Below are 26,799 nucleotides of genomic sequence, written 5' to 3'. Positions count from 1 at the left end.
TGCTTAGTTACCCGTGGCGTGTGGGATCTTACTTTCTCGACCAGGGAAACCATCTCCTGCGCACTGGAAGGTTGGACTCTTAACCCCTGAGTCACCAGAAAAGTCCCGGTGTTTGAGATTCTAAACTGTGTGAGTAAGCTGGAATTTTCAAATCTGTGTTTCCAGATCAGATTTGGAGCTGTCTAATCTTCTGTTTTGATAAATAATTCAGAATCATGGCCTTCATAAATCTGTGTTACTGGTTCTCTTGCTTATTGACCAGCCTATGGGACCTTCCTTATTTGACGATTGCTCTTAGTTTCAGATGCTCTGGGATCTTGAATTTGTTGATGTTCCCTAATAAGAGATGGGCCTAACATGGCAGATCTCACAGCCTGGCTGGTAATTGAATTGTCTGTGCTCCCCAATCTCCCTCTGTGAACTACTTCTATTTGGGACCCTGGGAAAATCATTTTATAAGCTGAAACCTTTTGAAGGAACAAGTAGATGCTTTTTTCTCTTCTCATTTCAGGCGTGCTGAATTTTAGTTCAGCCTGGTTGCCAAGGGGGCCTCTCCATCATAAATCTGGAAACCCTCTATCGTTAAGGATTATTTCTTGGATTTCCTGAAAGTAAAAGAAAAAATGGGAAAGGTAAAAACTTGATCTTTTCCAAACTGCTTGACCTTTGAAGCATGTGCTGGTGCTGTACTTTGTATGGGCCTGTTCCCCTCAGAATTTTTTTCCTTCCTTACTTCCCATCCCTCTTGATTTATGCCATTCTCTGACACTTACATGCATCCCCCAGTTTGGAATTTTCATGTGAGCTTCAAGCTTCTCTTGTCTTTTTCAGTTCAGTTCAGTCGCTCAGTCGTGTCTGACTCGTTACGACCCCATGGACCGCAGCACACCAGGCTTCCCTGTCCATTACCAACTCCTGGAGCTTGCTCAAACTCTTGTCCATCAAGTCAGTGATGCCATCCAACCATCTCATCCTCTGTTGGCCTCTTCTCCTCCTGCCCTCGATCTTTCCCAGCATCAGGGTCTTTTCCAATGAGTCAGTTCTTCGCATCAGGTGGCCAAAATATTGGAGTTACAGCACCAGCTCTTCCAATGAATATCAGGATTGATTTCCTTTAGGATGTACTGGTTGGATCTCCTTGCAGTCCAAGGGACTCTCAAGAGTCTTCTCCAACACCACAGTTCAAAAGCATCAATTCTTCAGCACTCAGCTTGCTTTATAGTCCAACTCTCACATCCATACATGACTACTGGAAAAACCAGAGCTTTGACTAGATGGACCTTTGTTGGCAAAATAATGTCTCTGCTTTTTAATATGCTGTCTAGGTTGGTCATAGAAGGACCAACATATTAAAAAGCATATTAAAAAGCAGAGACATTATTTTTCCAACAAAAGTCCATCTAGTCAAAGCTCTGGTTTTTACTTTCTCTTACTTCACTCGGTATGACAATCTCTAGTTCCCCCCATTTGCTGCAAATGGCTTATCTACAAAATGGAAATAGAGGCACTGATATAGAAAGCAAACGTATGGTTACCAGGGGGGATGAGGGGAAGGGATAAATTGGAAGACTGGCATTGACATACACACACTACTGTATACAAAACAGACAACTAATAAGGTCCTTCTGTATACACAGGGAACTCTCCTCAGTACTCTGTAATGGCCTATATGGGAAAAAAGTCTTAAAAAGAGTAGATAGATGTGTATGTATAACTGACTCACTTTGCTGTACCTGAAACTATCACAACTTTGTAAATCAACCAAACTCCAATAAAAATTACAAAAAAACACCACTTCTTCCATCATTTATGGGTCTAGTGGCTACTATATTAGTGTAGATTTTATAGACCATTTCTAATATCATAGAAAGCTCTAGTACATGGTAGTGCTCTAGTCTCTTCACCTTATCAGTTTTAAGTTTACCTTATGGGAAAAATACCAACCATCAGAGATTGTTCCTTCTGAACGAGAGTCTCAGAAATGATCAACCTTTGGCTTAATAACAATAATACTTTTGAATAGAGCAAGTCAGAGATAACGACAGAATTAGTGATGTTCCTCTCTAGGTCTTCAAGCCCTGTAGAAAGATTAAGAAACTTAGATCCTTTTGGAAATAAATGAGTCGACATCAATGTACCATGACTACTATAGACTGAATTGTATCTCCCCCAAATCCTTACATTGAAGACTTAACCTCAGATGTGATCATGTCTGGAGATTTGAGGAGGTGATAAAGACTAAGAGGAGTCAAGGGTAGTGCCCTAATCTGATAGGGCTGGTCCCTTCTTGAGAAGAGGGTGAGACCCAGAGCTTACTTTCCACCATGGAAAGACACATCAAGAAGGTGGCATCCAGGAAGAAACTACTCATCAGAAACCAACCACTCCAGCACCTGACCTTGAACTTCTAGCCTCCAGAACTGTGGGGAAATATACATTTCTATTGTTTAAGCCACCCAGTCTATCATATTCTGTTATGGCACCTCAAGCAGACTAATATGATAATCTCATGTTTGAGTTGCTGCTAGTAATAATGGCTAGCATTTGCACAGTATTTTCAAAGGTGATTTTATGTATCTTATTTGCTTTTCATAGAGGTTGGCATTCATATTATGATTTCACAGATGAAGCAAAAGAGCCCTGAGAATTCTTGGATTAATCAAGGGTCAAGGTGAAGCTAGAAACCAGGGTTGCTAAATCCCAGCCACTCCACCATATTGCTTTACAGATCCAATGTGATGGCCCAACACAGTCTCTGCCTGGGAAACTCTGAACTACAGTGCTTCTCCAAGGCTGCTTGCACATTCAAGTCTGCCCCATAAAAATAATGAAGAGTTCAGGAATGAGGAAATCAATATTGCATAGTCAACAAGGGATTCATTTCCAGAATATTAAAAATATTTTTCTACAAACATGTTAAAAAAAAAAGCAAGAGATGAATTGACAAAGGACATGAACAAAAAAATACAGAAGTTTAGCTTTGTATATGGTGTCAGAAAACGTTCTAATTTCATTCTTTTACATAGAGTTGTCGGTTTTCCCAGCACCACTTACTGTCTCACACCATATACAAAAATAAACTCAAAATGGATTAAAGATCTAAATATAAGACCAGATACTATCAAACTCCTAGAGGAAAATATAGGCAGAACACTCCTTGACACAAATTGCTGCAAGATTTTTTTTTTTTTGGATTCATCTTCTAAAGTAAAGCAAACATCAACAAATGGGACCTAATTAAACTTAAAAGCATTTGCACAGCAAAGGAAACCATTGACAAGATAAAAAGACAATCTACTGAGCAGGAGAAAAATACTTGCAAATGATATGACTGATATGGGATTAATATCCAACATATATAAATGGTTCCTGCAACTCAACATCAAAAAAACAAACAGCCCCAATTTAAAAATGGGCAGAAGAACTGAGTAGACACTTTTCCAGGAGGAAATGCAGATGGCCAACAGGCATGTGAAAGATGGTCAATATCACTAATGCAAGGCAAACCACAGTGAGATACCACATCACAGCTGTCAGAATGGCCACCATCAAAAACAGTACAAATAAATGCTGGTGAGGATGAAGGGAAAAGGAGACCCTTGTACACTGGCACACTGTTAGTGGGAATGTAAAGTGGTGTGGCCACTGTGGAAAACAGTATGGAGATTTCTCAAAAATCTAAAAATAAAACTACGGTATGACCCAGCAATTCCACTCCTGGATATATATGTGAAAAATACAAAATAATAATAATAATAATTTGAAAAGATACATTCAGCCCAATGTTCACTGCATCATTTTTTAAAATTGCCAAGATATGGAAACACCCTAAGTGTCCATCAACAGATAAGTGGATAAAGATGTGCTCTGTGTGTGTGTGTGTGTTGTGTATGAATGTTACCCACCCATAAAAAATAATGGAATTTGCCATTTGCCCCAACATGGATGAACTTCAAGGGCATTATACTTAGTGAAATAAGTCAGACAGAGAAAGATATATACTTATTTATTGTTCTATAGGCAAATAATTATATGTGGAACCAAAAAACAACAAACTAGTCAATCAGTCAGTTCAGTTCAGTTGCTCAGTTGTGTCCGACGTTTTGCGACCCCATGAACTGCAGCACGCCAGGCCTCCCTGTCCATCATCATCTCCCTCCTGGAGTTTACTCAAACTTATGTCCATTGAGTTGGTGATGCCATCCAGCCATCTCATCCTCTGTCATCCCCTTCTCCTCCTGCCTTCAATCTTTTCCAGCATCAGAGTCTTTTCCAAGGAGTCAGTTCTTCGCATCAGGTGGCCAAAGTATTGGAGTTTCAGCTTCAGCATCAGTCCTTCCAATGAATATTCAGGACTGACTTCCTTCAGGATGTACTGGTTGGATCTCCTTGCAGTCCAAGGGACTCTCAAGAGTCTTCTCCAACACCACAGTTCAAAAGTATCAATTCTTCGGTGCTCAGCTTTCTTCACAGTCCAACTCTCACATCCATATATGACCACTGGAAAAACCATAGCCTTGACTAGTGAATATAACAAAAAATAAGCAGACTCACAGATACAGAGAACAAGCTAGTGATTACCAGTGTGTGTTAGGGGCAATATAGGGATGGGGAAGAGGGAGATACAAGCTACTGGATGTAAGTTAGGCTCAAGGATATGTTGTACATCACAGGGAATATAGCTAATATTTTATAATAACTGTGAATGGAAAATAACCTTTAAAATTGTATAAAATAGTAAAATGATAACTAATATTACAGAAGAAATCCACAGAAAAGAAAATTCAAAAAGCCAATGCTGTGCTATGCTTAGTTGCTCAATAGTGTCTGACTCTTCGCGACCCCATGGACTGTAACCCACCAGGCTCCTCTGTCTATGGGGATTCTCCAAGCAAGAATACTGGTATGGGTTGCCATACCCTCCTCCAGGGTATCATCCCAATCCAGGGATCGAACCCAGGTCTCCCACACTGCAGGCAGATTCTTTACCATCTGAGCCCCCAGGGAAGCCCCAATTGCTAAAAAACATTTTAAAATGTGCAACCTTGTTAGTAGGAAGGAAAATACATTAACTAATTAATTTATTCCTTTATAATCACTTGCTAACACAGTTGGTCATGGAGGGTAACAGGCTGGCTAGTAAACCAGGTCATCCAAAATACAGATGGTGTCAAACTAGTGATCAAACTAGGTGTCAAACTAGGACTAACTTCTAAAAGAAAGGTCATTTTTTTTTGGAAAGGTCATTTTAATACCCATCCGATTAGGAAAATTTTTGTAAGTCTCATGACATCAAGCACTGAAGAGGAGACAAGAATTGTCATAAACTGGAGATTGGAGTGTAAATTAGTGCAGCCTCTTTGGAGAGGAATTGGTCCAAATCTAAGAAAGCTGGAGATATATAAGCCTTATGATCCAGGAGCTGACTCCTATATGTATATCCAAGAGAAAATTTCACACATGTTTACAAGCAGATACGATCAAGGATATTCACTGCACCCTTCAGTTCAGTTCAGTTGCTCAGTCGTGTCCGACTCTGCGACCCCATGAATCGCAGCACGCCAGGCCTCCCTGTCCATCACAAACTCCTGGAGTTTACTCAAACTCATGCCCATCGAGTCGGTGATGCCATCCAACTATCTCATCCTCTGTCATCCCCTTCTCCTCCTGCCCCCAATCCCTCCCAGAATTAGGGTCTTTTCCAATGAGTCAACTCTTCACATGAGGTGGCCAAAGTATTGGAGTTTCAGCTTCAGCATCAGTCCTTCCAATGAACACCCAGGACTGATCTCCTTTGGGATGGACTGGTTGGATCTCCTTGCAGTCCAAGGGACTCTCAAGAGTCTTCTCCAACACCACAGTTCAAAAGCATCAATTTTTCGGCACTCAAGTAATCTCAAAAAACTGCAAACAAGCTAAATGTCTATCAATAATGTAACAGATAAAGTGTAGTCCATTCATATAATGAAGTATTGCTTATTAAAATAAAACAAACTAGATTTAAATGTAGCAACATATATACAACTCAAAAATATGCTGAGTGAAAAATAGCAAGTTACAAAGATACATGTGCAGATGATATGATATATATAAAATATTCAAGAACAAATTAATATTATATATTATTTTTGAATACATACATAGTAAAACTATGAACAGTACAGATATAAAGATAAAACTCACTCTCAAGATAGTGATTATCTTTGAGGCAAGAGAAAAATTTCAAAAAGTGAAAAGTAAAAGTGTTGGTCACTCAGTCATGTCTGACTCTTTGCAACCCCATGGACTGTAACCCACCAGGCTCCTCTGTCCATGGGATTCTCCAGGCAAGAATACTGGAATGGGTTGCTATTCTCTTCTCCAGGGAATCTTTCCAACTGAGAGAGAACCCGGGTCTCCTGCATTGCAGGCAGAGTTTTCACTGTCTGAGCCACCTTTGGGAGTGTTCAGTTATATTTGTAAATATTTGCTTTAAAATTTTTTCTAGAGCATAAAGGGAAAAAGTTAACATACAGCAAATCTGGATGGTCCATGGGTAATTGTAAAATGATTCTCTGTACTTTTATGCATATACATTTTTCATAATTTGAAAACTCAAACCATGCTGCAAGATCAGAATTTTCCTGATCATTTGATATCAGCACTCACAGACCCCATCTAAGCGTTATAGGCTTAGCAGGCTTCAGAGCAAGCAGACAAGGACAGGAAGCAGCACTCGGAGAAACTCTCTTCCAAGGACCACCAGCAGGTTGTGGAGAGAGATGGGACATGACGTCATTGCCCGGGGTCAGGTACCTCCATCACTGTAAGCAGAGACCCAGAATGAGGCCAAGGTCTGAATGCAGTGAGAATGGTTGGCAAGAAACTCCCCTCAGCTCTGCCTCTTTCTGCTGGGTTAGGGGTCACCTAACTTAATACTTAGCTCTACACTCACTTTTAACATCTTAAAAACAAATCTAAAACATAAAATTAATTTTTAAAGCAATTAATGTTGCACTCAGGCAATTATTTTCCTGGGTCTCCAGAAAGCTCGGCATTGCTGAAAGTAGTTTGTTTGTGTTACAGGGATGAAAAGAATAAAAAAAAAATAATTAGTGTTTCATGAGTCACCCAGTCACACCTTTTCCTTTAAAAAACAAACAAGGGGGACACATTTGCCACTAAACATCATCCCTCTCATATCTGTCTCCCTTCTCCCCACCCTGATTTCAAGGCCCTCTCGGGTTTTCAGAAACTTAATGAGATTAGGTCTTCAATGTTTCAGTCACCTTCTGAAGATATGTCTTAGCCAGATTCTTCCTGATGTCTACCGACAACTATTTGGGTGAACAAAAGAACGTCTCTTGAGCAACTCTTATGTGCAAGATTACCTTTTTCACTTGACTTTATTTGATTCTTATAATAATCCTTCAAAATTAGTGTAATCATCAACGTTAGCCTCATTACAGAATTAAGAACTAAATCCCAGAAAGAGGAAGAGTGTGTCCATGTTTGCAAAATTATAACCCTATTAAGAGAGCTAGGATTTAAAAGCTTTATGGTTTTAAGAACTGCACTGTGGCTCAAAGTCCTGGGTTCCAATCCTAGGTATGCCATTAATTATTACTATTACGTTACTTTTTCCTGGTGGCTCAGTAGTAAAGAATCCGCCTGCTGTGCAGGAAATGCCGGAGTCTTGGGTTCAGTTGCCAAGTCCGGAAGATTCCCAAGAGGAGAAGGAAATGGCAACCTGCTCCAGTATTCTTGCCTGGAAAATCCCATTGACAGAGGACCCTGGAGTGCTATAGCCCACGAGGTCCCAAAGAGTCAGACACAATTGGGTATGTGACTTTGTATCTATTAGAGCCTTAGTTTTGTCATCTCTGAAATGAAGGGGTGGGAATAGATTATGTCTAACTTTCCATCTAATTCTAAGGGTTTTTATTTTTGGTTTTTGGTGTGTTTTTTTTTTTTTTTTTGGTGGCCTTTTATTACACAAAAGGAACAGAAGAAACAGCTCATTTTTGCCAGCTCTATTTCTCTTCTAGCTTGTCTGTGGACAACAACTCAAGGAATGAATTGACCAATTGAAAGAAGATCAGTAAGCACAACAAATCCTGGTGAACCAACTGCTTACTGAGGCCATGATTTCTGTGGGCAGAACTCATGCTTGTCTCTCTGTCTCTGAAACACTGGCCCATTTGGAACCCAGCCTGTGTTTGGGGCTTCCCTGGTAGCTCAGATGGTAAAGAATCTGCCTGCAATGTGGGAGATCCGGGCTTGATTCCTGGGTCGGAAAGATCCCCTGGAGAAGGAAAAGGCTACCTACTCCAGTATTCTTGCCTGGAGACTCTCATGGACAGAGGAGCCTGGCAGGCTACAGTCAATGGGGTCACAAAGAGTCAGACACGACTAAGTGACTAACACACACACACACACTGTTATTATGATTATAGAATGTCTATGGAACACAAAGAATGAGCTGAAAACGCCCTGTGCACATAAAAAGTTGAGAAGAAATGCCTCAAACTGAGTCCACTTGCCTTTCTTTGAAATGTGCTTAATTCAGAGATGAAAGGACATTCTGTTCATAGGATGGGGTGGGGGTGTTGCCTTCTTCCCTTCTAGTAACTTGTCCATAGAGCCAGGCTCACATCAGGACTGAAGCTGAAGAGTTTAGGGCCCAAGCGTGTAAGTTTTCAATCTGGAAGTACAGCTCTCTATTTCTTCCAGGGGTAATTTTGTAATTCTGGCGTTAGCGTCAAAATAAGGGTCTACACTTGAGTCAGGTCCTCAAGGAGAGGTACCATTTGGGTATTATTATAGTAGAAGGTGGTTCTGCAATGTGTGTATGTGGCAGGGGAGTATAGAGTATCAGAACCTAGGCGGAGCTTGATAGAGGCCCAATATTTAAAGAATGAGACTCACCTAAATTAGGGGAGAAAAGCAAATGGAGTAGAGGACCCAAAGATGACACATAACTAGAAAGAATGTTGGATTTGTCAATAGGCAGTTTAGATGAAAGATAGCATTAGGCTGTTGAAGAGGTGCTAAAGAGCCTCTTGAAGAGGGTGAAAGAGGAGAGTGAAAAAACTAGTTTAGCTCAACTTTCAAAAAACTAAGATCATGGCATCCAGTTCCATCACTTCACGGCAAATAGAAGGGGAAAAAACGGAAGCAGTGACAGATTTTATTTTCTTGGACTCCAAAATCACTGCAACTGGTGACTGCAGCCATGAAATTAAAAGAAGCTTGCACCTTTGAAGGAAAGCTATGAGAAATCTAGACAGCCTATTAAAAAGCAGAGACATCACTTTGCCCACAAAGGTCCCTATAGTCAAAACTATGGTTTTTCCAGTAGTCATGTATGGATGTGAGAGTTGGACCAAAAAGAAGGCTGAGTGCTGAAGAATTGATGCTTTCAAGTTGTGGTTCTGGATAAGGCTTTTGAGAGTCCCTTGGACATCAGGGAGATCAAACCGGTCAATCCTTAGGGGAATCATTGGAAGGACTGATGCTGAAGCTCCAATCCTTTGGCCACCTGATGCAAAGAGCCAGTTCATTGGAAAAGACCCTGGTGCTGGGAAATATTGAAGGCAAATGGAGAAAGGGATGGCAGAGGATGACATGGTTAGATAGCATCCCTGACTCAATGGACCTGAGTTTGAGCAAACTCCCGGAGATAGTGAAGGACAGGGAAGCCTGGCAAGCTGCAATCCATGGGGTCATAGAGTCGGACACGATTGAGCGACTGAACAACGACATCTGAGGTGGAATTCTGGCTTTGCCGCTTACTAGCTCTTGTAAGCCATTTAACTTCTAAATTTTAGTTTCCTCATCTGTGGTATCTACCTTATAGGGTTGTCATGAGGATTAAATGAGAAAATTCCTGTAAGGTTTTCAGCACAGAAAACTCAATCCATGTTAGTTATTATTAGCATGGGGTTAGGGATCTTAGACATTGTTTTCAGGGGAAGTTACTAGAGATTTTTAGCATGGGAATGATTTCAGGGCATTGGCAGAGAGCTATTGAATTTAGATAGAGACAGGAGGATAGTTTGGAGGTCATTACAGTGATCTGGGCATGAGGTAATTGGGTCATGGCTTGGGATGATGTTAATGAGAATAAAAGGGAAAGGGTAAATGTGACAGTGATTTCAGGATTTAAAAATTTAGTGAATAAAAGGGACAAAAGAGAGAGATGAATAAAAGATGATGTCCCATTGTTGGACTCGGCCTCCTAGAATAGTGGAATCATTGAATCAATAGAGGAACTTGTTTGGGGGGGAATCCTTTTGAGATTTACTTATTAATGTTAAAATTATGACGGACCACAATCCAAATGGACCTCGCCAGGTGGCCATCACAAGTGTTCAAAGAGAACTTTGAACATTTTTTATTTGAAGACCCACATACATTTCCTTAGCTTCAATTTTGTACTACTTACATTTCCCCCCACTATTTCATACTCTTATAGTAGTGTTTATTTAATATTTTACTGTAATTTGACTTAAACTTATTTTTTTCACTTCATCTAAGCAATAATGTCTGTGAAATCTCAGGCTTTATGTGCTAGTTATATTTTGTCTAATATACAGTAAAATAAAATAACTATTACAAAAGAAATATTCATCCATATTCTTCCTAAAATCATCCCCAGTATCATCATTGTTATATACACATTTGTGGAACATGGATAAAAATGAAAAATCATAAAAAAACATTGATTCTTGTCCTGGAAGTAGAATAGCAAGAAGATCAGGAAGCTAAAGTGAGGGAGAGAAAATGGCCAGGGAATTACAAAGAAAGATATCAGTACAGGAAAAAAAAACAAGTACCTATAATGTCATGGCAAATAGGTTGAGGGGCAGCATGGTGAGAGGGAAGGGTATTATGAGAAAATTTCAAAGAAAGGGTAGTAAAAATGCTAAAATATAGAAGAATAAACTTTTGAAAGAGCCATGGTATCTAGAATTAGAATAACCTAGGGAAGGTCAGATTCTGGGTATATACATGTATATGTATTTTAATTTTTATGTTTTAAATGACATATATTTGGTTTGTAGAGTTTCAGTTATACAGCAAAGTGATTCACTTATACATATATATGTATTTATATTCTCTTTTAGATTCTTTTCCATTATAGGTTATTACAAAATACTGAATATAATTCCCTGGGCTATATAATATTGCCTTGTCGTTATCTATCATCTGCAGAGTAGTGGGTATCTGTTCGTCCTAAACTCCTAATTTATCCCTACCCTCGCCCCCGCTTCAGATGGTAAAGAATCTGCCTGCAATATGGGAGACCCAGGTTTGATCCCTGGGTTGGGAAGATCCCCTGGAGAAGGAAAAGGCTACGTATTCCAGTATTCTTGCCTGGAAGATCCCATGGACTGAGGAGCCTGGTGGGCTACAGTCCATGGGGTCACGAAGAGTCAGACATGACTGAGAGACTAACACTTTCACTTCACTTTCTCACGCCTGCTTTGGTAACCATAAGTTGTTTCAGTTTCTGTGAGTTTATTTCTGTTGTGTAAATAAGTTCATTTGTTTTTAGATCCTGCATATAAGCATTTGTCTTTCACTGACTTACTTCACTTAGCATTATAATAGCTAAGTCCATCCATGTTGATGCAAATGACATTATTTCATTCTTTTTTTTTTTTACGGCAAATTACAACCCAATAAGCCCATGAACATATATCACCAAGAGGCATGTACTAGAATGTTAATGGCCATACTTCTCGTAATACCCCAGTGAAGTGAAAGTGAAAGTGTTAGTCGCTCAGCCATGTCTAACTCTTTGTGACCCCCTTGGATTGCAGCCCACCAGGCTCCTCTGTCCATGGAATCCTCCAGTCCAAGAATACTGGAGTGGGTTGCCATTCCCTTCTCCAGGGGATTTTTCCGACCCAGGGATCAAATGCAGGTCTCCCACACTGCAGGCGAATTCTTTACCAGCTGAGCCACCAGGGAAGCCCCATAATATCCCAAACAGGAAACAGCTCAAACAGTGTGATCCAGCAGCAGAATGGATCATAGGAGTCTGGAGTGTGGTGTAGCCACACAGTCGCATGGCCCAGCAGTAAGAAAGCACTGTGGGTGAATCTCATAACATCCCATAAGGAAGACAGACATTTGAAGAGCACATCCCCAATGATTCTGTTTATGTAATACACAAAGACTAAGCTCTATGGAGAGAAGTTAGGACAGTGGCTACCCTTAGGAGGAAAGGAAAAATTACTGGAAGGCATGAGTCGTGGAATTCAGGGTTGCTGACCATGCTCTGTGATTGGTCTTAGTAAGTGGATGTAGTCAGTCTGGGGAAACTGATCAAGTCATGCATGTATAATACGTGCATTTTCATTAGAAATGAAGCTTTCCAGGTGGCACGAGTGGTAAAGAACCTGCCTGCCAATGCGGGAGACATAAGGGACATGGGTTTGATCCCTGGGTCTGGAAGATCCTCTGGAGTAGCAAATGGTAACCAACTTCAGTGTTCTTGCCTGGAAAATTCCCCAGACAGAGGAGCCTGGCGGGCTACAGCCCGTGGGGCCACAGAGAGTCAGACACGACTGAGTGACTAAACACACTCATGAACACAACATTAAAAAGATAAAAATGTATTAATGAAAAATAAAATAATCAAAAGCATTGTAGCAGCCAGGTAAAGCTAAATTACTTAGTCTGTGGAGATTTCTCATCTCACTTGTTTTTTAATCACCACTTGCTGCCTCCTGGGCTAGAAGGGCTGATTCAAACCACAGAAACAGGAGTAAACATTTGTATAAATAGGATGCATGTCATTTTGGTTTGATTGACAGTTTAATTAGGCACATGTTCTTTCATTGCCATTCTAATTAAATTGGTGGAGGATCCAGAAATTCCAGGTTGTTACATTTGTCTCTTGATTGTTGGATTTTTTATTTTTTAGAGGATTTATTATCCTTATGAACAGGATGGTGTCCTTGGCATGAAGAAGCCACACTCACTACAGCAGAAAGGTTAATCTTATTATATTAACAATGAAATTGCTAAATGAAGGGGCAAAACGGGAAAATTGCCCCATTGCTCCCCAGCGTCCTCAGTCACAAAACAGGGCTTCTGGAACGTGGCAACCAGCCTTGAATTTAAGAGCAGCAGCAAAAAGCAAGTGAAAAGTCCTTGCCAATTTTACAAGGCAATCTCAGGCTCCCTCTCACTGGGTTTTTTTTTCTTCTTTTACTGCAGCTAGTTTAAAGTGATGCTGTAACTTTAATGGTTACTAGGAATAAACACAACCCAGCTCCAGCAGGGCTTATCCAAAAAGGGTGACTGTAGACTCAGAAAAAAATTGAGGGGCCCTCTGCTTCACGCCCCTGGCTCTGGGCTATAGACTGTCTGGAAATCATTGCTAGGGACCCAGTCATCTGAATCGGTAAGGCAGGCTGGTAATGGAGCTTTGCTCTCTACCTTCTTGTACTCTGACCCTTTGGGATTCAGCCTAGATTGTCTCCACTAATTTTAGTTTTGCATAATTAGGATTAAAGAATGTCTTTAAAAAATTGTTTTCTTTAAGAATTTCTTTTCCTCGCAGACATTTTTACTTAATTTAGGGTAGGTAATTGGAATCCTGTTTTCTCCCAGAGTAAACTGGATAGAAGGTGTTTGGGTATAAGTCAGAATTAGTGTGTGAGATTTCTATGGAGATTTCAACTCAAATCTACACACTTTATAAATATTTTTTTTTTCAGAATTAGTCACAATTAGTCACTTCTAATGCAAAAGCTAAACATGGTAAGCCTTAACATATTAAATTAGATGACCTTTAAGAGGAGATATCAGCATATAGGTAAAGTTTTATCACTATTTTTTAGCTGTTTCCCATCTCATGCGTGCGTGTTATGTTGCTTCAGTTGTGTCAGACTCTTTGCATCCCCATGGGCTGTAGCCCACCAGGCTCCTCTGTCCATGGAATTTTCCAGGTAAAAATACTGGAGTGGGTTGCCATTTCCTCCTCCAGGGGATCTTCCTGACTCAGGGATTGAACCTATATCTCCATTGTCTCTTGCATTGCAGGCAGATTCTTTACCACTGAGCCACGGGGAAGCCCATTTCCTGTCTCATCTTAATCTAATTTTGATCTCACCCCTGATCATCAGGGGGCTTTCCTAATAGCTCAGTTGGTAAAGAATCCGCCTGCAATGCAGGAGACCCCGGTTCAATTCCTGTGTGGGGAAGATCTACTGGAGAAGGGATAGCCTACCCACTCCAGTATTCTTGGGCTTCCCTTGTGGCTCAGCTGGTTAAGAATCCACCTGCAATGAGGGAGACCTGGGTTCGATCCCTGGGTTGGGAAGATCCCCTGGAGAAGGGAAAGGCTACCCACTCCAGTATTCTGGCCTGGACAATTCCATGGACTGTATAGTCCACGGGGCCACAAAGAATTGGATGGGACTTTCACTTTCTGATCATCAGGATGACTGTTTCCAAATCACCCTCAGCACTGACTTGGAGACATATGCAATCAGTTCAATTCACTGAAAATTCACTGAGGGCTTCCCTGGTGGCTCAGATGGTAACGAATCCACCTGTAATGTAGGAGACCTGGGTTCAAGTCCATGGACAGAGGAACCTGGGGGCTACAGTCCATGGGGTCACAAAGAGTCAGACAAAACTGAGCGACTAACTTTCAACATTTATGATGTGTCAGGCACTGTACTTGATATTCATTTCGTTTCAGTTCAGTTCAGTCACTCAGTCGTGTCCGACTCTTTGTGACCCCATGAATCGCAGCATGCCAGGCCTCCCTGTTTATCACCAGCTCCCGGAGTTTACTCAAACTCATGCCCATCGAGTCGGTGATGCCATCCAGCCATCTCATCCTCTGTCGTCCCCTTCTCCTCCTGCCCCCAATCCCTCCCAGCATCAGGGTCTTTCCCAATGAGTCAACTCTTCGCATGAGGTGGCCAAAGTACTGGAGTTTCAGCTTCAGCATCAGTCCTTCCAATGAACACCCAGGACTGATCTCCTTTAGGATGGACTGGTTGGATCTCCTTGCAGTCCAAGGGTCTCTTGATATTAGAGACAGAAAATGAATAAGAAACTAGTCCTATCTTTTTTTTTTTTTTTTAAAGATTTTTGGATATGAACCATTTTTAAAAATCTCTATCAAATTTGCAACAACACTGCTTTTTTTATGCTTTGGTTTTTTGGCTGCAAGGCATGTGGGATCTTAACTCTCTGTCCAAAGATTGAACCCATGCCCCCTGCGTTGGAAGGTAAGTCTTAACCACTGGGTTACCAGGGAAGCCCCAAAACTGTTCCTGTCTTAAAGGGACTCAAACTTAGATAGAAGGGCAAACATATAATGGCAGGATATTAGAGGATAAAGGTAAATAGAAATTATAAATAAAGAACAGAGAAGGAACGAATTGGCTTTGAAGATTAGGGGATTCTTGGAAAGGCCTCCTGAAGAAGGGAATATCTGGACTTAGTTTTGAAGGATGAAGAGGGTTTTTCCCAAAAGACTTTGAAAGAACTCAGTGAGCACAGGCATAAATACTTGAAGCAACCTAGCCTGTGCTGAAAATTAGAGGTAAAGGTTTTATAGGTAGATAGAGGCAAATGGTACCTTGACATTAATCTTGGACCTTCTGTAAGTGATGGGACAAGTGAGAAGGATTCTAAATAGGTAGCATGATTGGCCCACTTAGGTGCAGCTTGGAGGATGGACTAACTCGGTGCCTGGAGGTGGAAATGCTATTAAAAGTAGGAGGACTGATGATCCTATTTGCAGGACAAGAATAGAGATACAGACACAGAAAACAGGCTTGTGGACATAGTAGGGGAAGAAGAGTAGCATTGAAACATATATATTACCATAGGTAAAATAGATAGCTAGCGGGAAGTTGCTGTATAATATAGGGAGCTCAGCTCTGTGCTCTGTGATAACCTGGAGGGACAGGACAAGTAGGAGGGCTGGGGGAGTAGGGAGGGATGCTCTAGAGGGAGGGAATGTATGTATACTTATGGCTTCTTCACATTGGTGTACAGCAGAAAGTAACACAACATTGTAAAGCAATTATCCTCCAATTAAACAAAAGTGGGAAGAACAATTAAGAGATTGCTGCATTAGTTTAGGTTAGTGATGATGAGAATTAGGACAAAAATGTCAAGACAGTTGGAATCAAGAAGACAATTTGAGATATATTTAGAAGAACAAACAGTACTAGGTGAAGAGATATGCTTAGTTTAACAAACTCTCCTCCATCTCACCTGATAACTTTTGCTACCTTCATGGTCATCTCTATCCCAGTATCTTGGGACCATGGATATCTTGACCCTTCAGGAGCTGAGCACACCTCTCTGCTAGGACTCCAAGCTGATTGGTTCTGAGGTTCAAGACCTTCCAAACCTCACCAGCTCCTCCTCACCATAATTCCTAATCACACAGCAATACTGTCCAGAGAAAGCAAAGCCCCAACCTAGGTTTCTCAAACCTAGAAGGTTCTCTCAGGTATGTGTTAGAAGGCAAAGAGAACAACCTGGAATACTTCCCTCCATCTGCTCTTTGAGCTTTAGTTGGCAGCTGCTCACTAGGTGTAGCATTATTTAAGTACTTTTCTAAAGAACATCTTAAGCTCATGATCTGACTTACTTTAGAGAATTCTATTTATACACCTAAATATGTATTAGAATAGAATATCTAAAAAACACATTTTTACAAAACAGGAAACTGAGCAATTCATGAACAGATATTAATGGGTCTATTCTTGTTTTCAATCACACAAAAATAGTCCTGAAAAAAATCCATTTTAGGTTCATCAGTTCAGACACTCTGGGTTGCAAATACCAGGAAAGCTAAGTCAAGTTGGATTAGGCTCCAAAGGAAAATTATGAGCATACACAGCAGGGGATAGCCATTCTATTCTCTTCTTCAGGGGATCTTCTAGACCCGGGGATCAAACCTGAGCCTCCTGCATTGCGGGTGGACTCTTTACCTTCTGAGCCACCAGGGGAGGCCCTATGGCAGGGGATACAGACATGACCTCATCCAGGGCCATCCAGACAGCAGCCTCTACTTCCTGGCTTGCTTCTTCAGGTTGGCTGCATCCTTTACATCTATCCATGGGTTGCAAGATGGAAGCCAACAGCTCCATGTCCATGTACACACCAAGTTTAAGTCCAAGGGTAAAAATCAAAGCCAGGAAAACTTGATGCTCTACTTAGAGGAGATTCCCCAGAAAAAGCCCCAGAAATGTGGCTGTTTCTCAGAGAAAGTTCTGAGTCCTGGAACCAGAAGAGAGACTGAATGACAAGCAACTAAAGACAAGGAAGGGCTTCCCAGTTGGTGATAATGGCAAAGAACTCGCCAGCTCATGCAGGAGACATAAGAGATGTGGGTTTGATCCCTGGGTTGGGAAGATCCCCTGGAGGAGGGCATGACAACCTACTCCAGTATTCTTGCCTGGAGAATCCCATGGACAGAGGAGCCTGGAGGGCTACAGTCCATGGAGTCGCACATGACTGAAGTGACTTATTACAGCGCAGCGCAAAGACATCAAATATCTACTCTACTAGAAAATTCAAAAATTCAGAGAGGAGAATGAGACTTTGTGTTTATGGAGTCAACTGCTTCATTTGCCATCTACTCGGCAACTCACCCAATGATAGGTACGTGATCAGTGCTCACTAAATATTTGTTGAATGAGTGAATACTGTGTGCTCTTCCTGTCAGAACTGCTGTCTGGTGTCTTGATTCTGAGAGAGGAAATTGCACAGGAGACATGTGGTTCTGTCATTACTGTCATCCCTCATGCCATCGTCCCACCACCCTGAAACCATCATCCTATACTTGAGTTGTCTGTTCACTCATCTACATCTCTTCCCCTGGACTGCAAACCCCTGAGGGCAGGGGCTATGTCCTTCCTCTTTGGCATAAAGGACCTGGCATAACATTGGCACAATGTCTGTCCTCAGTAATTATTTGCTGTATATATGCATGCAGACTCTTGAGAGTCCCTGCAAGGACTGCAAGGAGATCAATCCATTAAATCCTACAGGAAATCAACCTTGAATATTCATTGGAAGGACTGGTGCTGAAGCTGAAGCTCCAAGAGTTTGGCCACCTGATGCGAAGAGCTGACTCACTGGAAAAGACCTTGTTGCTGGGAAGGATTGAGGGCAGGAGGAGAAGGGGGTAGCAGAGGATGAGATGGTTGGATGGCATCACTGACTCAATGGACATGAGTTTGAGCAAACTCTGGGAGATAGTGAAGGACAGGGAAGTCTAGCATGCTGCAGACCATGGAGCTGCAAAGAGTCAGACATGATTTAGCGACTGAACAACAACTGTGCATGCATGCATGAATGAATGAACAATCAATTGAGAGGCAGCTCTTTTAAGTCCTTCAGAAAATTACTGTTTAGCAGTGATTTCCATACTTGTTTGCACATTTGAACTATCTTGGGGTAGGGGCGAGGTCTTCAAAATATTCTAAAGTGCAGGACGATCTCCAGATCAATTAAGTCTCAGTATTTGAGGATTACACCAGGCCATCAGCAATATCTGAAGCTACTCAGGTGACCCCAGTGTAGAGACAAGTTTTATTCAGAAACTTGGTGAACTGTAGGGGACACCTGCAGTTGCCTTTTCTGGTGGGTACCTCGGTTAATGATACTGCACCCTCTGGGACTAGGAGGTGAGAAAACTGCTGAGCTTGTATAACCAGGCCTAGGGAATGTCTCCAGGGACCTGGAAAGATAGAGAAGGGATGTTTATCAGACTCTACAATTTAAACTCACTTTGTGTCAATCATTTATTAATACTTTCCTTTCTTTGTGTCAGTGCAGAAGAGTGAGCTGGAACACACCACTTGTAACAATAGCCAACAAATTGGATATCTTCTCCTGGTCTTGCTGGCCTCTTCAAAAGATGTTAAGCGCCCACAGGAATGATGTCCAGGTTTTGTGTCTCTCAAACACCCACCTTCGACAAGGTAAAGGGGTCTAACCCATCCAAAGCAAATCTTAGAATTTAAACTTTAGTATCATTGAAACTGCAGAAACCATTGACCTCTCTTTCCATTCAGTTCAGTTCAGTTCAGTCACTCAGTCGTGCCCGACTTTTTGCGACCCCATGAATCGCAGCACGCCAGGCCTCCCTGTCCATCACCAACTCTCGGAGTTTACTCAAACTCATGCCCATCGAGTCAGTGATGCCATCCAGCCATCTCATCCTCTGTCATCCCTTTCTCCTCCTGCCCCCAATCCCTTGCAGCATCAGGGTCTTTTCCAATGAGTCAACTCTTCGCATGAGGTGGCCAAAGTATTAGAGTTTCAGCTTTAGCATCAGTCCTTCCAATGAACACCCAGGACTTATCTCCTTTAGGATGGACTGGTTGGATCTCCTTGCAGTCCAAGGGACTCTCAAGAGTCTTCTCCAACACCACAATTCAAAAGCATCAATTTTTCGGCGCTCAGCTTTCTTCACAGTCCAACTCTCACATCCATACATGACCACTGGAAAAACCATAGCCTTGACCAGACGGACCTTTGTTGGCAATGTAATGTCTCTGCTTTTTAATATGCTATCTAGATTGGTCATAACTTTCCTTCCAAGGAGTAAGTGTCTTTTAATTTCATGGCTGTAGTCACCATCTGCAGTGATTTTGGAGCCCAAAAAAATAAAGTCTGACACTGTTTCCACTAGATCCTTGCTATTCAGCATGTCGTCAATGGACCAGCAGAGTGGGCTTCCACTAGGACTTTTTTTTTTTTTGGCCACTCTGTGAGGCATGTGGGAACTTAGTTCTCTGACCAGGGATTGAACTCACACCCCCTGCAGTGACAATGCAGAGTCTTAACCACTGGACCACCAGGGAAGTACCCCACTAGGAGCTTTTTAAAAATGTAGACTCTCAGACTCCAGACCTTCTGAATCAGAATGAACACTTTAACAAGACCCCAGGTGACGTGCATGCACATTTATAGCTAAGAAACACACTTTTATACTACCTTGATGGGAAAAAAGAAAAAAATAAGTTTTGACATTCCTTCTGTTGCTCAGAAATGTCTTAAATTTTTTTTCTTTTGTAGGATTTTGACTACTTGTATCGTTACTGAAAAATGCCCAAGATGCCTACATCTTTTACTTGTGAAAAATAGGCTTACCTTTTGGGTTCTCAAAACAGTGTTTGGAGCTTCTTATATTAGCATTTGGAGGCCTGAGTCTTTGCATTTAACTAGAGAAATTCTAGACTTCTTACTTCTAAGCTGTATTAGTCTAGCAACTACAGTGAAGCAAGGAGATGGTCTGAATGTACCTACACTGGACTGGACTGTTCCTATCCTCATCATCTTTATCCTTTATGTTTGTGAGTATCTTGGTTTAGCTGAGATAAAACAATCTGAATGAAAATTCAATCAATGTAAACCTGTGCTTGAGCAAAGGAATTATGAAACAACAAGGAAACACTGCAGAAATGTGATTTACTTGACTTTTGAAAAAAGGGGTTTACTGAGATCAAAGGTCAGAGATCAAAATTTTTTTTTTAAATATTTATTTATTTGGCTAAACCAGTTCTAAGTTTTGGGATCTTTGGTTGTAACAAGCAGGGTCTTTCTTAGTTGCAGCATATGGGATTTAGTTCCCTGGCCAGGGATGAAACCTGGACCCCCTGCACTGGAAGCCTGGAGTCTTAGCCACTGAACTACAAGGGATCAAAATTTAAAGCTAAATCTAGGCAGAATGAGTAGGGCTGGTAGAAGTGGGGGTACATGTGGCAATCAGGTTGGGGGAAATGGGATGTTTGATGGTAAATGAGGGTTCCATAGTTTTGGTATGGAATCCAGGGAAATGAATTTGCACCCATGTTGGAATTACCTAGAAAACCTGAGGCCCCAGTGGAAATCCCTGGCATTCTTCCTGCAGCAGCTAATGGGTCTGATGTGAAATGAGTGGTAATAAGAAATCCGATTCCTGCATTTAGACTCTAATCTAGATTTAGTTGCAAAGTTCTAAAATACACACGTGTATTCGTCTATTAGGGCTGCCATAACATAGAGGCACAGACCGGGTGTCCTCACAGTTCTGGAGGCTCTGAGCCCAAGATTAAGGTGTCAGTAGAGCTGGTTTCTTCTGAGGCCTCTCCTTGGCTTGTACGCGACCACGTTCGCACTCTGCCTTCTCACTGTTTCTCTGTGCTTGTCTGTGTCCTGTTCTCTTCTTGTAAGGACACAAGTCAGAGTAGATCCACCCTAGAGACCCCATGGACTGCCGCACGCCAGGCCTCCCTGTCCTTCACCATCACCCAGAGCTTATCCAAGTTCATGTCCATTGAATTTGAGCATGCCCACCCTGCAGACCCAATTTAACTTCAATTTCCTCTTTAAAGGGGCTCCCCAGGTGGCTTATCCATAAAGAATCGGCCTGCCAGCTTCCCTGGTGGGTCAATGGGTAAAGAATCTGCCTGCCAGTGCAAGAGTAACAGGCTCTATCCCTGGTCCGGGAAGATCCCACATGCCTCGGAGCAGCTTAAGCCCGTGGGCCACAACTTCTGAGCCTGTCTAGAGCCCAGGAGCTGCAGCTACTGAGCCTGCCTGCCTCACCTGCTGAAGCCTGTGTGCCCTAGAGCTGGTGCTCCCCAACAAGAGAAGCCATTGCAATGAGAAGCCCCACGCATGGCAAATAGAGAGTAGCCCCCACTTGCTGCAACTGGAGAAAAACCCAAGCACCAGTGAAGATCCAGAACAGTCAAAAATAATAAATAAATATTTAAAATATTTAAAAATTTAAAATATTTAAAATAAAAAAATGTTTAAAAGAGAAATATGCCTGCCCATGCAAGAGACACGGGTTCGATCCCTGACTTGGGAAGATTCCCTGGTGAAGGAAATGGCAATCTACTCCAGCATTCTTGCCTGGGAAACCCCATGGACAGAGGAACCTGGCAGACAACAGTCTATGAGATCACAAAGAGTCAGACTTGACTGAGCAGCTGAACCACAAGCAACCTCTTTAAAGACACGCTCTCTCAATACCGTCACATTCTGAGGTACTGGGGGGTTAGGACATCAACATTTATAATTTGGAGTGAATACAATTCAGCCCATGCAGCGTTTCAGTTACCAAATCTAAAGCACAGGTAACAAGGAAGGAAATCTATAGGATTACTTACCTCAGTATCGCCCTTTTATTTATAAGGAACCAGAAGCCACTGGAGATGAAGCAATTTATTTTATCATGAATGTCATTAGTACTGCGACCAGAATGCAGGTCTTCCTGGCTGGTTTCCACTCCCTCAGGCCTCTTCCCTTTGAATCTTTTCCCAGACAACAAAGGTAAGACCTGTAGTGAGGCGCTTAATAAACACACAGGTGGCTGGGTCTCTTAGTAAATGCAGATTCTGATTCCTCAGGTCTGAGGTGGGGCTTAGATTTCTGCATTTCCAGCCAGCAAGCTCTCAGTGTTACTCCTACTGTAGCATTGGTCCCCAAGCTCTGACCCTGGACCAGCATCTCCTGGGAGCCTGCTAGAAATGCAAATTCCCAGGCCCACCCCAGGTTTACCAAATTGTAAGTTATTACGGTAGAGCCCAGCAATCTGTGTTTTAATAGATCCCGGGTGTTTCTGATGCCCATGCATGTTTGAGAAACTCTGCTCCTTAACCTTATTCTGCCTCAGAATTTCCTGATGGGTTGTTAGAAGCTTGGATCAACAATCAGAATCACGATAACAATATATGTGTTTAAAAGCAGTGATTAGGAAGATGAAATATCTATATTTTCCTAAAAAACACTCTAGGTAATATTGCTAGGCAGTGACGTTTGGAGCCCACGATTCTTGACTGTATCCTGGAATCATCCAGGTTGTAATCAATCATTATAAAATATTCTATTTTTAGCCAGCTGTTCAGTGAGCACTTTGATTAACTGAAAGAACTCCCTTTCATTTCTCAAACCTCCCTCCTCATTCCCTGAGCCCCAAACTCTCTTCTTCCAACAGGGTCTTTCTGGACTTCAGATAATACCTGCCATTAGCAGGATGTCACTGAGCTGAGTTCCATTATATTCTGACACATCTACTCTGCAAGGCTGCTATGTTCTATGTCTCATCTTTGTGTTAACTTAGTTCTCATTAATATTGAACGTTCTATACACCCCTCCTCCCCACTTCTACAGACCCCCCTCCCCTGGGTTTGCATGTGGAGACAGGTCACGCTTGGATGGCTTGCTCACACTGCATACAGCTGGGGCACATCATAAAGGAGGCAGAGATGATGTCAGAATGGTAAAGATGAAAAAGCAATAATACTCAGTGTTGGTGAGATTGTGGGGAAATAGGCACTCTCATGCATGATCAGGAAAAATCTAAATTGACATAACCTGTTTAAAGGACTTCCCAGGTAGAGCAGTGATAAAGAATTCCCCTGCAAGTGCAGGAGATGTGGGTTCCATCCCTGGGTAGGGTAAACCCCTGGAGCAGGAAATGGCTAACTGCTCCAGTATTCTTGCCTGGGAAATCCCTATGTACTCTTGGGTTCAGCAGGATTATTTCTGAGATCTGTCTTACAGATGCAGCCATACATTGAGCAAAAACGTATAGATAAGAGTGTTCACGGCTGGATTTTTGTAATTCCAAAAACCTGGAGGCTACTACAGGAGTTATCAGTAAAAGTTGGTTAAATCAGTTATGCAGTGGTGTCTGTTAACTCTGTAAGTGCTGGAGAAGGCTGGAAGGCTGGACCCAACTGGGACTACTGCCCAGAATGTGGGCACCTAGCCTCGCTATCCAGGATGTCAGAAGGCTGAGTTTCTTATATGGAAGCTCAGGATTCCTAGAGAGGGTGCTGGGTGAACACGATGACGTTGCATGGTCTTTTGATGTCTCAGCCTTGGAAGGCAGGCACTGCCCTCTCTGTCCTCCTCCATGGGTGGAAGTAGCTATAAACCTGCTCATTTTCAAGGGGACAGACATAACGCTCCCATCAGAGGGAGAAGCACTAAGAATTTGTGGTCATGTTTCAAAATGACCACATTGTTATTACCTCTAAGTAGCAGAGGGTGGAAAAAGAAAGATTGATTTTCATTTTGTACCTTTCTATATTATTTGATTTAAATTGCTTACATTAATTTTTGAGATTAAAAGAAAGATAAAATAAGAAGAAAGTAATTAGAAAATAAGGGAGGCCTGTGGTAGAAATTTTCAAGTGAAGGGAGGGATGGAAAAAGAGAAAGAAAGGCAGGCAAGCCTGGGAAAGGGGCCCTGGGGAGAAGACAGATGTGGGATTGGTGGACATACAGGGTAGCAATTTGACTTTGTGTTTGTGCTAGGCACCCATGGGGCAGCCTTCTGCCACCTGTCCCACATTATCGGCCCTTGGAAATACTGCTCATCCTTTAAGGAGCAATTCAAATATAATTTCTTGGGTAACCTTCTTAGACCCCTCCCAGCTAGACTGGCCTTCCATCATTGGTGTGAAGTGATCTGTCCATCATCTGTGCAAATCCCCCTGCATAGATCATGTACCAGCCCTCCTCTCTTGGTTTTTTGAGGCTATGTCTATGCTTCTCCAAACACTGTCCTTAAAAGCAGGCACACTTTGTTCATTTTCTCCATCTCCATGTTGTTTAACATTGTGTCTTTGGACAGTGGATAGTCCATAAATATTTCTTAAATTACAAATGTCTCTCAATCTAAATTGGTACAATCACTATGGAGAACAGTATGGAAGTTCCTTAAAAAACTAAAAATAGGACTACCATATGGTCCAGCAATCCCACTCATGGGCATATATCCAGAGAAAACAATAATCCCAAAATATACATGCACCCCAATGTTCATTGCAGCACTGTTTACAATTACCAAGAAATGGAAGCCACCTAAATGTCCATCGACAGAGGACAGGATAAAGATGTTGTACACACATACAATGGAATATTAGTAAGCATAAAAGAAGGAAATAATGCCATTTGCAGCAACATGAATGGACCTAGAAATTATCATACTAAGTGAAGTAACTCAAAGACAAACACCATATGATATGACTCGTATATGGAATCTAATTTTAAATATGATATGAATGAACTTATTCACAAAACAGAAACAGACTTATGAATATTGAAAACAAACTTCTAGTTATCAAAGGGAAAACATGCTTGTGGCGGGAGGGATAAATCAGGAGCTTGGGATGAATATTCACACTCTACTATATATAAGAGAGATACCCAATGAGGACCTACTGTATAGCACAGGGAACTCTAATCTGTATTCTGTAATAACCTATATGAGAAAAGAATCTAAAAAAGAATGAATCACTTTGCTGTACACCCCAAACTAATATAACATTATATATCAACTATACATGCTTGGACTGCAAGGAGATCCAACCAGTCCATCCTAAAGGAGATAAGTCCTGGGTGTTCATCGGAAGGACTGATGTTGAAGCTGAAACTCCAATACTTTGGCCACCTGATGTGAAGAGTTGACTCATTGGAAAAGACCCTGATGTTGGGAGGGATTGGGGGCAGAAGGAGAAGTGGACAACAGAGGATGAGATGGCTGGATGGCATCACCGACTCAATGGACATGAGTTTGAGTAAACTCCGGGAGTTGGTGACGGACAGGGAGGCCTGGCGTGCTGTGGTTCAAGAGGTCGCAAAGAGTCGGACACGACGGAGCGACTGAACTGAACTGAACTGAATTGATAACTCCAGTTAAAAAATTGTCTCTTTCTCTTGGGTCTATGTGTACACATAGCTGATTCAATTAGTTGTACAACAGAAACTAATGCAACATTGTAAAGCAGTAATACTCCAAATAAAAATGTCTCTCATTTAGCTAACATGTGTACCGCATAGACAATGTGCTATTAATAGGTAATGCCCTAAATGTAAACTCATTTGCTCTCTTGTAACAACAGGAGCCGTCATCACTTCTGCTCTACAGAAGACAACACAGATGCATAGGGAGGTTAAAGAACAAAGTCACAAACCTGATAAACGGTGGAGCTTGGAATCAACCAAACCACATGGCTCTAGACCCTGTCCTCTTTGCACCATTCTCTCTTTCATCCACCCATAATATAGCACATTGCTAGGTTTCTCCATTCTAGAGTCGAGAAGAGTGCCTCACAGTACTTTCTGAAATGTTCCAGTCACCGGACAGAATTGGAATTCTACATACAAACTGCTCTCCGGACGGCCGTGCAGTAAAAGAAGTAGACCAGTGCTCAGCTGGTTCATTAGAGCCTCAGTCATTGAACCTTCTCTGTTTTTTCATTGACTTCAGCCTAGACTAGACAAGGCTCCCAGGAAGCATGCTAAAGCTCCCAGAACTGTGATCGATGGCCCGGAAGGGTGTACAGAGGGAACATTATAGAAATGTCTGAGGGGAACGGAGGCTCAGAAAAGTGCTGGGATGTGGGCAGGAAATAATGTGAAAGAAATAATCATGGGTGGAGTGTAAAAACCCTGTGGCTGAAAACTCCAAAATGATGAAGTCACACATTTATTTTTGCCCGTCTTTCCTCCCAATGATTGCAGAGCTACCATTATATGAGGATTGAGCCAACATAGTCAGTTTCATTACTTATTATCATGGTCTGTGTTGAAATAGAGCAGGGAGCTTGGGCCAGTTACTCGTGGTCAAAGTGGTCCCAAGCTGAAAGGAAAGAGGGCAGTCAGTTGCACTGAACCCCACTCACCTTCATCTGGAAGAGAGTACTATTTAGAGGCGGGACTGGTAGGAAGGTTACATCAAACATGGAAGGGCTTTGTATGAAGTTTTCATTCCAGTTTGCTGTGAGGCTCCATGGATAGACAATAAAAATATAA

General features: G+C 41.9%; 1 long non-coding RNA gene across 1 annotated transcript; it reads left to right on the top strand.

The window, feature by feature from the left end:
* Positions 1-26,799, top strand: LOC122675022. Its single transcript, XR_006335182.1, has 4 exons — positions 1-129; positions 512-632; positions 18,817-18,962; positions 25,887-26,799. It is a non-coding gene; the product is annotated as an uncharacterized LOC122675022 (long non-coding RNA).

Source organism: Cervus elaphus, chromosome 2, assembly GCF_910594005.1.
Source record: "Cervus elaphus chromosome 2, mCerEla1.1, whole genome shotgun sequence".
Classification (NCBI taxonomy): domain Eukaryota; kingdom Metazoa; phylum Chordata; class Mammalia; order Artiodactyla; family Cervidae; genus Cervus; species Cervus elaphus.
This window is presented reverse-complemented; position numbering and strand designations above follow the sequence as displayed.